We start from the raw sequence: 10,725 nt of genomic DNA, 5'->3' as shown, positions 1-10,725 counted from the left end.
AACAAACCAGTTAAAGAAACAAGTTTAAAACATACCTGTTGCGCCATTGGAGTTTCAATTCCATCCTTCAAATTTGAAAATAGTTGTTCAGAGTAAATACAGTGATGCAAGAGCAAAGGAGTATGAACCATAGCTACAGAACCTGACCTTTAAGCGTTGAGTTGCGGTTCGGAGTGGTGGTCCTCGTGCTTTGGGCACTGTAGTTCCCTTACTAACTGCTCATGTTTGGGTGCTCTATGGTGGAGACGATGTTGTGTCAACTGGAACTGGGTTACTATCTACTGGGGTTGGGGTTAGAAGGGGTGTAGCTGGTTCTCTGTCCAACTGGGTAGGGGTACAATCTATGAGAGTCTGGGTTATGTGTGGTGGGGCTGGTTCTTGGGAAAGTACAACCGTGGTTCTATCTGCATCAACTGGTAGCACTATCTTTTCTGAAGACCGTGTTGTTACTTCCTTGTATAATGCCATCACCCTCTCCAATTCAAATGGCTGATTAACAAGAAAAGTAATTGAATGTACATACATTGTATGATAGACAGGTGCAATGGATAGTGGGGAATAAAAGAGGGCATGAAATAATTCACATTTATGTTTTCTAACCAAACAGGATAGCATGACACAATTTCACATATATGATGGCTAACTAAACAGGATAGCATGATACAATTTCACATTATGATGGCTAACTAAAAAAGATGGAAAGACATAGTTCAAAATATTATGACTATGTAAACAGGATGACATGATATAACTATATAATGTGTTTATTAAATAGGTTGGCATGCCATAATTCACATACATGTCTCCTATGGAAACATGGTAGCATGATATAATTCCCGGATAGAATGACATAATTCAAAATATGATGACTGTAAACACTAAACAGGATGAGATGATATAACTATATGATGTCTTTATTAAATGGGTTGCCATGCCATAATTCAGATAGATGTTGTGTATGTAAACATGATGGAATTATATAATTCAAATATATGATTTATATAGTAAGCAAGTAAGCAGATGGCAATCCATATATGATGTAAAAGCTATGCAATGCAAGACAACATGCATGACATGGGTAATATAACCCTGCCAAGTTTGAGCATAGACCTCAGGGGGGGAATAGGACTGGTCATCAGTCTCTGAATCCTCCTCTGAGGAGCTCTCTGAATCCAGCAAGATGTCTCCTTCAGCAGGTAGCATTGTCTGCTCTGAATACCTTGTTTTCACTCCAGATACTTCTATCACTACTTCAAATGGCTGATGCACAGGAAGAGTAGTTGAATATACAAACATTGTCGACAAATGGAACACGTAATACAAAAAAAATGATAGCATGATATAATTCACATACATGATGATTGGCTCAACAGCATGGCATTGCATAATTCACATATATAATGCCTTTGCAACAAGATAGCATTGCATAATTCACATATATAATGTCTTGCAACAAGATGGTAATGCATAATTCACATATATGGTAATTAGACACTAAACATGTGGCATTCACACAAAGCATGTCTAAACTAATCAAATGACATCGCAATGCAAGACACCATACGCACGATATGAGAAACATAACCCTGCCAAGATAATTAGAGCATACACCTTGGGGGGAAATAGGACTGGTCATCTGTCTCTGAATCCTCCTCTGAGGAGCTATCCGTAACCGGCGAATATGCGCTTCGTCAGGTAGCATAGTCTGCTCTGAAGACCATGCTTTCACTCTAGAATTTTCCATCACCGTGTCAAATGGTTGATGCACACGGAGAGTAGTTGAATGTACTAACATGTTGACAAATGTAATACGTAACAAAAAAAAGGATGGCCTGATATAATTCACATATAAGATGAATGGCTAAGCAGGATGACATTGCAAAATTCACATATATGATGCCTGGCTAAACAAGATGGCATTGCATAATTCACATAAACGATGAATAAACTAAACAGATGGCATTCACACAAAGCATGTCTAAACTAAGTAGTTGACATATTTGATGTATAAAGTAAGCAATGCAAGGCACCATATGCATGATATAACCAACATTAGCATGCCAAGTTAGAGCGAAGACCTCATGGGGTAAATAGGAGTGGTCTTCTGCTTTTGAATCCCCCTCAGAACAGTTATCTTCCTCTTGATTACGATCCGAAAAATGGGTGGAGGGGGGCTGCCTTTGTGCTCACCATGGAGCGACGTCTGCATGAAATTTTATTGCCACACAAGGCTCGTCTCTTTTCCTCTACATGTTCAGTTCCATTGTGTACAATAACTGACATGCATAGGAATAAAACATAGTGAGGTTATGTAAGGAGTGCATGCACAAATCCAGAGTGATGGTAGAAAACTATGGATAGACCCAAAACCAATGATAGCAGACAGATAATAGCTTTAGTTAAAAAATACAGATAATTGCTCCTTTAATGTTTGTTTGCACCCAACATGAAACTCATAGTAGACACCCGAGATTAACTAGATAGTAGACATATAGTATTGATTGCTGCCCCAATATGTACCCCACAACCATTTAAAAACTCAAGTTTCAGCATAAGTTTGGACCTGACTCGGAGTCTAATAGGTGAACACGACGATAAATTAGCATGTCATCATATTAAGCAATGCATAACGTAAGCAGACACGGAAGAGTGCGGCCTCTCTTGCGGACCCGTGTAGTCCTCAAGGTCATCTGCACAGTTGATGATGGTAATGTAGTTGTCGTGGCTGTCGGCGGCTGGGAAGAAGATCTGAGGCGGCGAAAGACAGTCTGGAGAGCAGATCCCTGCTGTGGTGAACCCTTCCGTCGTTGGAGCAGCTGAGCTGGGGTGGAACACAGCACCGCAGGAGCAGGACAAACCACACAAGGTTTTCTTTGACACATATCTGTAATATAAGTAATTGTGTAAGGGCTTGTTTGAATTTGATAATTCTAACATTGCAGGGATAGGAAATAGACTGGAATAGGATAGGAATGCACGTGCAAAACAGAGAATTTAAAAACAGAGGATTTCTGCCAATCTGGGTGTTTGGTTCACAAGAATTGGAAGATCACAGGATGCAAAGAAGCATGGTGAGATTAAGTCAAACCACACGAAAATGTACGGTTATAATGCTATTATGCTTCTATCTCTTAGTCTTGTGCTTCATGAATTGGAATTTGAAAAGGAGGACAAGTGGGAATTAAAATTCCTACGGTTTTTCTTTCAAGGAGACACCAAAGGAAAAAATCCTAAAGTTTTCCTTTGCTCCATTCCTTTGCTCCATTCCTTTGCACCAAATTCATGAAAAGTAGTACCATACGAAACTTTCCAATTCCTATGTTTTTCATTCACTTTTCCTTTCAAGCACTGGCGATTCCAGTAGGCAAGCTTGAGCAAGGAAAAGCCTACACTAAAAAATGTTTTTGTGCTACTTCTATTACTTTGGACCCAGGCCACTGCCCTACTAGCTCAACTCCCAGGGCCATCGACAAATGCACAGCTCAAACGCGCAGAGATAAATAATGATGGCGTTCAAGAGAGTCCATCATGGATAGCTAAGTGATAACCACAAGTATAGGGGTTCGCAACAGTTTTCGAGGGTATAGTATTCAACCCAAATTTATTGATTTGACACAAGGGGAGCCAAAGAATATTCTGAAGTATTAGCAGCTGAGTTGTCAATTCAACCACACCTGGAAACTTAATATCTGCAGAAAAGTGTTTAGTAGCAAAGTAATATGATAGTAGTGGTAACGGTAGCAAAAGGTAATAGTAGTAAAAGTAGGGTTTTAGGTATTTTGTAGTGATGATAGCAAGAGCAACGGAAAAGTAAATAAGGGAAGAACAATATATGGAAAGCTCGTAGGCAATGGATCGGTGATGGAGAATTATGCCGGATGCGGTTCATCATGTAACAGTCATAACCTAGGGTGACATAGAACTAGCTCCAGTTCATCAATGTAATGTAGGCATGTATTCCGAATATAGTCATACGTGCTTATGGAAAAGAACTTGCATGACATCTTTTGTCCTACCCTCCCGTGGCAGCGGGGTCCTTACGGAATCTAAGGGATATTAAGGCCTCCTTTTAATAGAGTACCGGAACAAAGCATTAATACATAGTGAATACATGAACTCCTCAAACTACGGTCATCACCCGTATGTATCCCGATTATTGTCACTTCGGGGTTAACAGATCATAACACATAATAGGTGACTATAGACTTGTAAGATAGGATCAAGAACTCTCATATATTGATGAAAACATAATAGGTTCAGATCTGAAATCATGGCAATCGGGCCCTAGTGACAAGCATTAAGCATAGCAAAGTCATAGCAATATCAATCTCAGAACATAGTGGATACTAGGGATCAAACCCTAACAAAACTAACTCGATTACATGATAAATCTCATCCAACCCATCACCGTCCAACAATCCTACGATGGAATTACTCACGCACGGCGGTGAGCATCATGTAATTGGTGATGGAGGATGGTTGATGATGACGATGGAGACGGATTCCCCTCTCCGGAGCCCCGAACGGACTCCAGATCAGCCCTCCCGAGGGGTTTTAGGGCTTGGCGGCGGCTCCGTATCGTAAAACGCGATGAATCCTTCTCTCTGATTTTTTTCTCCCCGAAACACAATATATAGAGTTGGAGTTGGAGTCGGAGGAGCACCAGGGGCCCACGAGGTAGGGGGCGCGCCCTAGGGGGGCAGGTGCGCCCCACCCTCATGGACAGGTTGTGGGCCCCCCTGGCCTTCATCTTCTGCATGATTTTTTATATTTTCCAAAAAGTTTCTCCGTGAAGTTTCAGGTCATTCCAAGAACGTTTGTTTCTGCACATAAATAACACCATGGTAATTCTGCTGAAAACAGCGTCAGTCCGGGTTAGTTCCATTCAAATCATGGAAGTTAGAGTCCAAAACAAGGGCAAAATTGTTTGGAAAAGTAGATACGACAGAGACGTATCAACTCCCCCAAGCTTAAACCTTTGCTTGTCCTCAAGCAATTCAGTTGATAAACTGAAAGTGATAAAGAAAAACTTTTACAAACTCTGTTTGCTCTTGTTGTTGTAAATATGTAAAGCCAGCATTCAAGTTTTGAGCAAAGATTATAACTAACCACATTCACAATAACACATAGGTGTCAAGTTTACTCATATCAATGGCATAATCAACTAGGGGCCATAATAATAAATCTTGGATGACAACACTTTCTCAAAACAATCATAGTATGATATAACAAGATGGTATCTCGCAAGCCCTTTCTGAGACCGCAAAACATAAATGCAGAGCACCTTTAAAGATCAAGGATGACTAGACATTGTAATTTATGGTAAAGGAGATCCAGTCAAGTCATACCCAATGTAAACTAACAATAATGAATGCAAATGACAGCGGTGCTCTCCAACTGGTGCTTTTTAATTAGAGGGTGATGACTCAGCATAAAAGTAAATAGATAGGCCCTTCGCAGAGGGAAGCAGGGATTTGTAGAGGTGCCAGAGCTCGGTTTTGAAACAGAGGTGAATAATATTTTGAGCGGTACACTTTCATTGTCAACATAACAACCAAGAGATGGCAATATCTTCCATGCTACACACATTATAGGCGGTTCCCAAATAAAATGGTAAAGTTTATACTCCCCCTTCCACCAACAAGCATCAATCCATGGCTTGCTCGAAACAACGAGTGCCTCCAACTAACAAGAGTCCCAGGGGGAGAGGGCTTCGTGGTGCTCTAGCTCACCTCCTATGCACACAAGGTGTTCGATGGAATGCCCGAGCCACACTACTTAAGCTTTCTCCTCTCCAAGCTCGACCTCCAAGCTCCATTTTCCATAATATTTGTCTAGGTTTAGCGGTCCATCACGCCCCGTCCCCATCTTCACCGCCGGCGATCACCCGCGCCGAGCTCATCGTCGGCACCACCGTGGTGAGCCTCTTGTTCTTATCTTCTTTCTGAAAGGAAAAATATTCTTACTTGTATGTTCACATAGATACTTGTATTATTTTCTTACTTTTATTATTGCATCTTATATAGTGCGATGGTTTTGGTATCCGCCCCCGTCGGCCCTCGTCCTGTCTATGATTTGGATGTGGTATATATATTATCTTTATAACTATTGGTTCATTTATTGTTTATGAAAATTATGCCGACCAACGTGACATAGATTTTATTTATGTAGGATGTATGTGAATCAGAAATGCCAACCGACCCTATTGTCGAGAGGTTAAATTTATTTGAAGAAGAAAACAATTTGTTGAAGGAAAAAATAAAAAATTGAGGAGGAGAAGATGATATTGGAGTTGCATGTTGCGGATGTCGTCGATGATCACAAGATCAAGATGGATGCAATGCGCTTGAAGATTAGAAAGATTAGAAAATATGCCATTCATACCGAGGCTTGGTATCATTATGCCGTTGGATCAATTGTTACCTTGGTTGCGATTATGATCGCATTTGTTTTCGCATTGAAATGTTTTACATAGTTTCAATGTATGGTTTAATTAATTAGATGCTCTGGAGAGCTATGTGTTGTTAGATGAGAACTATGTATGCACTTTGGTTTTAATGTGATGATGAACTTCTATTAATTTGGACACTTAATTATATATAATGCACGCAGATGAACCGGCAATGGATGTACGGTGACAGACACACCCGCGAGTAAATTAAGGGCGTGCATGAGTTTCTCGATGCGGCTGAGGCAAACAATCAGAATGGTTTTATGTGTTGTCCATGCACTCAATGTGGGAATACGAGGTCTTACTCTAACCGGAAAATCCTTCACTCCCACCTGCTTTACAAGGGTTTCATGCCACACTATAATGTTTGGACGAGGCAAGGAGAAATAGGGGTTATGATGGAAGACGGCGAAGAAGAAGAGTACGATGACAACTATGTGCCCCCTGAATACGGTGATGCTGCAACGGGGGGAGCTGGTGAAGATCAAGAGGAACCAGACGATGTGCCTAATGATGCTGCAACGGGTGAAGCTGCTGAAGATCAAGAGGAACCAGACGATGTGCTCGATGATGATGATCTCCGCCGGGTCATTGTCGATGCAAGGACGCAATGCGAAAGTCAAAAGGAGAAGCTGAAGTTCGATCGCATGTTAGAGGATCACAAAAAAGGGTTATACCCCAATTGCGAAGATGGCAACACAAAGCTCGGTACCGTACTGGAATTGCTGCAGTGGAAGGCAGAGAATGCTGTGGCTGACAAAGGATTTGAGAAGCTACTGAAAATATTGAAGAAGAAGCTTCCAAAGGATAACAAATTGCCCGACAGTACATATGCAGCAAAGAAGGTCGTATGCCCTCTAGGATTGGAGGTGGAGAAGATACATGCATGCCCTAATGACTGCATCCTCTACCGCAGTGCATACAAGGATCTGAACGCATGCCCGGTATGCGGTGCATTGCGGTATAAGATTAGACGAGATGACCCTAGTGATGTTGACAGCGAGCCCCTCGGGAAGAGGGTTCCTGCGAAGGTGATGTGGTATGCTCCTATAATACCACGGTTGAAATGTCTATTCAGAAACGAAGAGCATGCCAAGTTGATGCGATGGCATAGTGAGAACTGAAAGAAAGATGGGAAGTTGAGAGCACCCGCTGACAGGACGCAGTGGAGAAAATCAAGAGAAAGTACTGGGATGAGTTTGCAAAGGACCCAAGGAATGTATGGTTTGCTTTAAGCGCGGATGGAATTAATCCTTTCGGGGAGCAGAGCAGCAATCACAGCACCTGGCCCGTGACTCTATGTATGTATAACCTTCCTCCTTGGATGTGCATGAAGCGGAAGTTCATTATGATGCCAGTTCTCATCCAAGGCCCTAAGCAACCCGGCAACGAAATTGATGTGTACCTAAGGCCATTAGTTGAAGAACTTTTATAGCTGTGGAATGGAAATGGTGTACGTACGTGGGATGAGCACAGACAGGAGGAATTTAACCTTAAGGCGTTGCTGTTCGTGACCATCAATGATTGGCCCGCTCTTAGTAACCTTTCAGGACAGACAAACAAAGGATACCACGCGTGCACGCACTGTTTAGATGACACTGAAAGTATATACGTGGACAAATGCAGGAAGAATGTGTACCTGGGCCATCATCAATTTCTTCCGACCAACCATCAATGTCGAAAGAAAGGCAAGCATTTCAAAGGCGAGACAGATCACCGAAAGAAGCCCGCCATGTGCACTGGTGATCATGTGCTTGCTATGGTCAATGATTTACACTACGTAATCTTTGGAAAGGGTCCCGGTGGACCAGCTGTTCCGAATGACGCTGAGGGACACGCACCCATGTGGAAGAAGAAATCTATATTTTGGGACCTACCCTACTGGAAAGACCTAGAGGTCCGCTCCTCAATCGACGTGATGCACGTGACGAAGAACCTTTGCGTGAACCTGCTAGGCTTCTAGGGCGTGTATGGGAAGACAAAAGATACACCTGAGGCATGGGAGGACCTCCAACGTTTGCACGAAAAAGACGGCATGCCTCCGAAGCAGTATAAAGGTCCTTCCAGCTACGCTCTTATGAAAGAAGAGAAAGAAATCTTCTTTGAATGCCTGCTCAGTATGAAGGTCACGACTGGCTTCTCGTCGAATATAAAGGGAATAATAAATATGCCAGAGAAAAAGTTTCAGAACCTAAAGTCTCATGACTGCCACGTGATTATGACGCAACTGCTTCCGGTTGCATTGAGGGGGCTTCTACCGGAAAATGTCCGATTAGCCATTGTGAAGCTATGTGCATTCCTCAATGCAATCTCTCAGAAGGTGATCGATCCAGAAATCGTACCAAGGCTAAGGAGTGATGTGGCGCAATGTCTTGTCAGTTTCGAGCTGGTGTTCCCACCATCCTTCTTCAATATCATGACGCACGTCCTAGTTCATCTAGTCGACAAGATTGTCATCCTGGGGCCCGTATTTCTACACAATATGTTCCCCTTTGAGAGGTTCATGGGAGTCCTAAAGAAATATGTCCGTAACCGCGCTAGGCCAGAAGGAAGCATCTCCATGGGCCATCAAACAGAGGATGTTATCGGGTTTTGTGTTGACTTCATTCCTGGCCTTAAGAAGATAGGTCTCCCTAAATCGTGGTATGAGGGGAGAGTGACTGGAAAAGGCACTCTTGGAAGAGACTCAATAATATGCAGGGACGGATATTCTTGGTCTCAAGCAAACTACACAGTTCTACAGAACTCTACCTTGGTGACCCCGTATGTCGATGAACACAAGAACAGTCTGCGCTCCAGACACCCAGAGCAGTGCGACGACTGGATTACATGTGAACACATCAGGACTTTCAGCAGTTTGTTGGAAACACGTCTCAGAGGTGACAACACTGTTTGTGATGAGTTGTACTTGTTGTCCAGGGGACCATCTTTGACTGTATTGACTTACAAAGGATACGAGATAAATGGGAATACATTTTACACGATCGCCCAAGATGAAAAGAGCACCAACCAAAACAGCGGTGTCCGCTTTGATGCAGCAACCGAGAGCGGAAAGGACACATATTATGGTTACATAGTGGACATATGGGAACTTGACTATGGACCTGATTTTAAGGTCCCTTTGTTTAAGTGCAAATGGGTCAATCTATTAGGCGGCGGGGTACAGGTAGACCCACAGTACGGAATGACAACAGTGGATCTGAAAAATCTTGGGTACACTGACGAACCGTTCGTCCTAGCCAATGATGTGGCATAGGTTATCTATGTGAAGGACATGTCTACCAAACTGAGAAAAAGAACAGATAAGGAAGCGAATACATCATACGATGAGCCAAAGCGCCACATAGTTCTTTCAGGAAAAAGGGACATCCTGGGAGTGGACGGCAAGACAGACATGTCTGAAGATTCTGAAATGTTTCATGAAATTCCTCCCTTCAATGTCAAGGCTGACCCAAGCATCCTGATAAACAATGAAGATTATCCATTGTTACGGCGCAATAAGCACATGACACAAGCGAAGAAAAAGTGAAGACTTTCTCCCGCAACTATTATGATGATACCATGCCAACTTTGTAACACACGAACATGCTACCATTGTCCATTTTGTACATGCACATGCTATGTGGGTGAAATTATGATACCATCCCAACTTTCAACTTTTTCAGAGTTCATTTGAAATGCTTTCATGTCTTATGGTTCGCCCCTGGCCCATGACCATTAGTCCCGGTTTGTGCCACAAACCGGGACTAAAGGGTTGGTCCTCGTTGCGGGCAGAGTTTAGTCCCACCTCGCCAACCGAAGGGGGCTCACACCGGTTTATAAGCCCTTCCCTCTCTGCCTTGTTGAGCTCCTGTCGAAGTGAAAATAGATGCCCTAATAGTGAAAAGTTCAACCTAAATTCATAGTGAATTTCTCTGAAATTCATAGAAATTTACTAGGAATTTAGGTTGAATTTTCTCTATAAACGCATCTATTCTCATTTTTTTAGTAAATTAATCACAAACTTGTGATTCAAACAATTTTCAAATAATTCAAATTTTAACTATTCAAATTTGAAAACTAATGGCACTAACAAAAAGTTTATAATTTTTCTAAAACTAATGGCACTAACAAAAAGTTTATAATTTTGCTAACCTAAAAGCAAACAGAATTAAAAATTAAAGCAAAAAACAAAAGAAAATAAATAATGCAAAAAACAAATCAAAAAAACAGGAAAAAACTATTTTTATAGTAAAGTTAATCACAAAATAAAATAAATAAAGCAACAAAGAGAA

The sequence above is a fragment of the Triticum dicoccoides genome, chromosome 4A (genome assembly GCF_002162155.2).
Source record: "Triticum dicoccoides isolate Atlit2015 ecotype Zavitan chromosome 4A, WEW_v2.0, whole genome shotgun sequence".
Taxonomy (NCBI): Eukaryota; Viridiplantae; Streptophyta; class Magnoliopsida; order Poales; family Poaceae; genus Triticum; species Triticum dicoccoides.
This window is presented reverse-complemented; position numbering follows the sequence as displayed.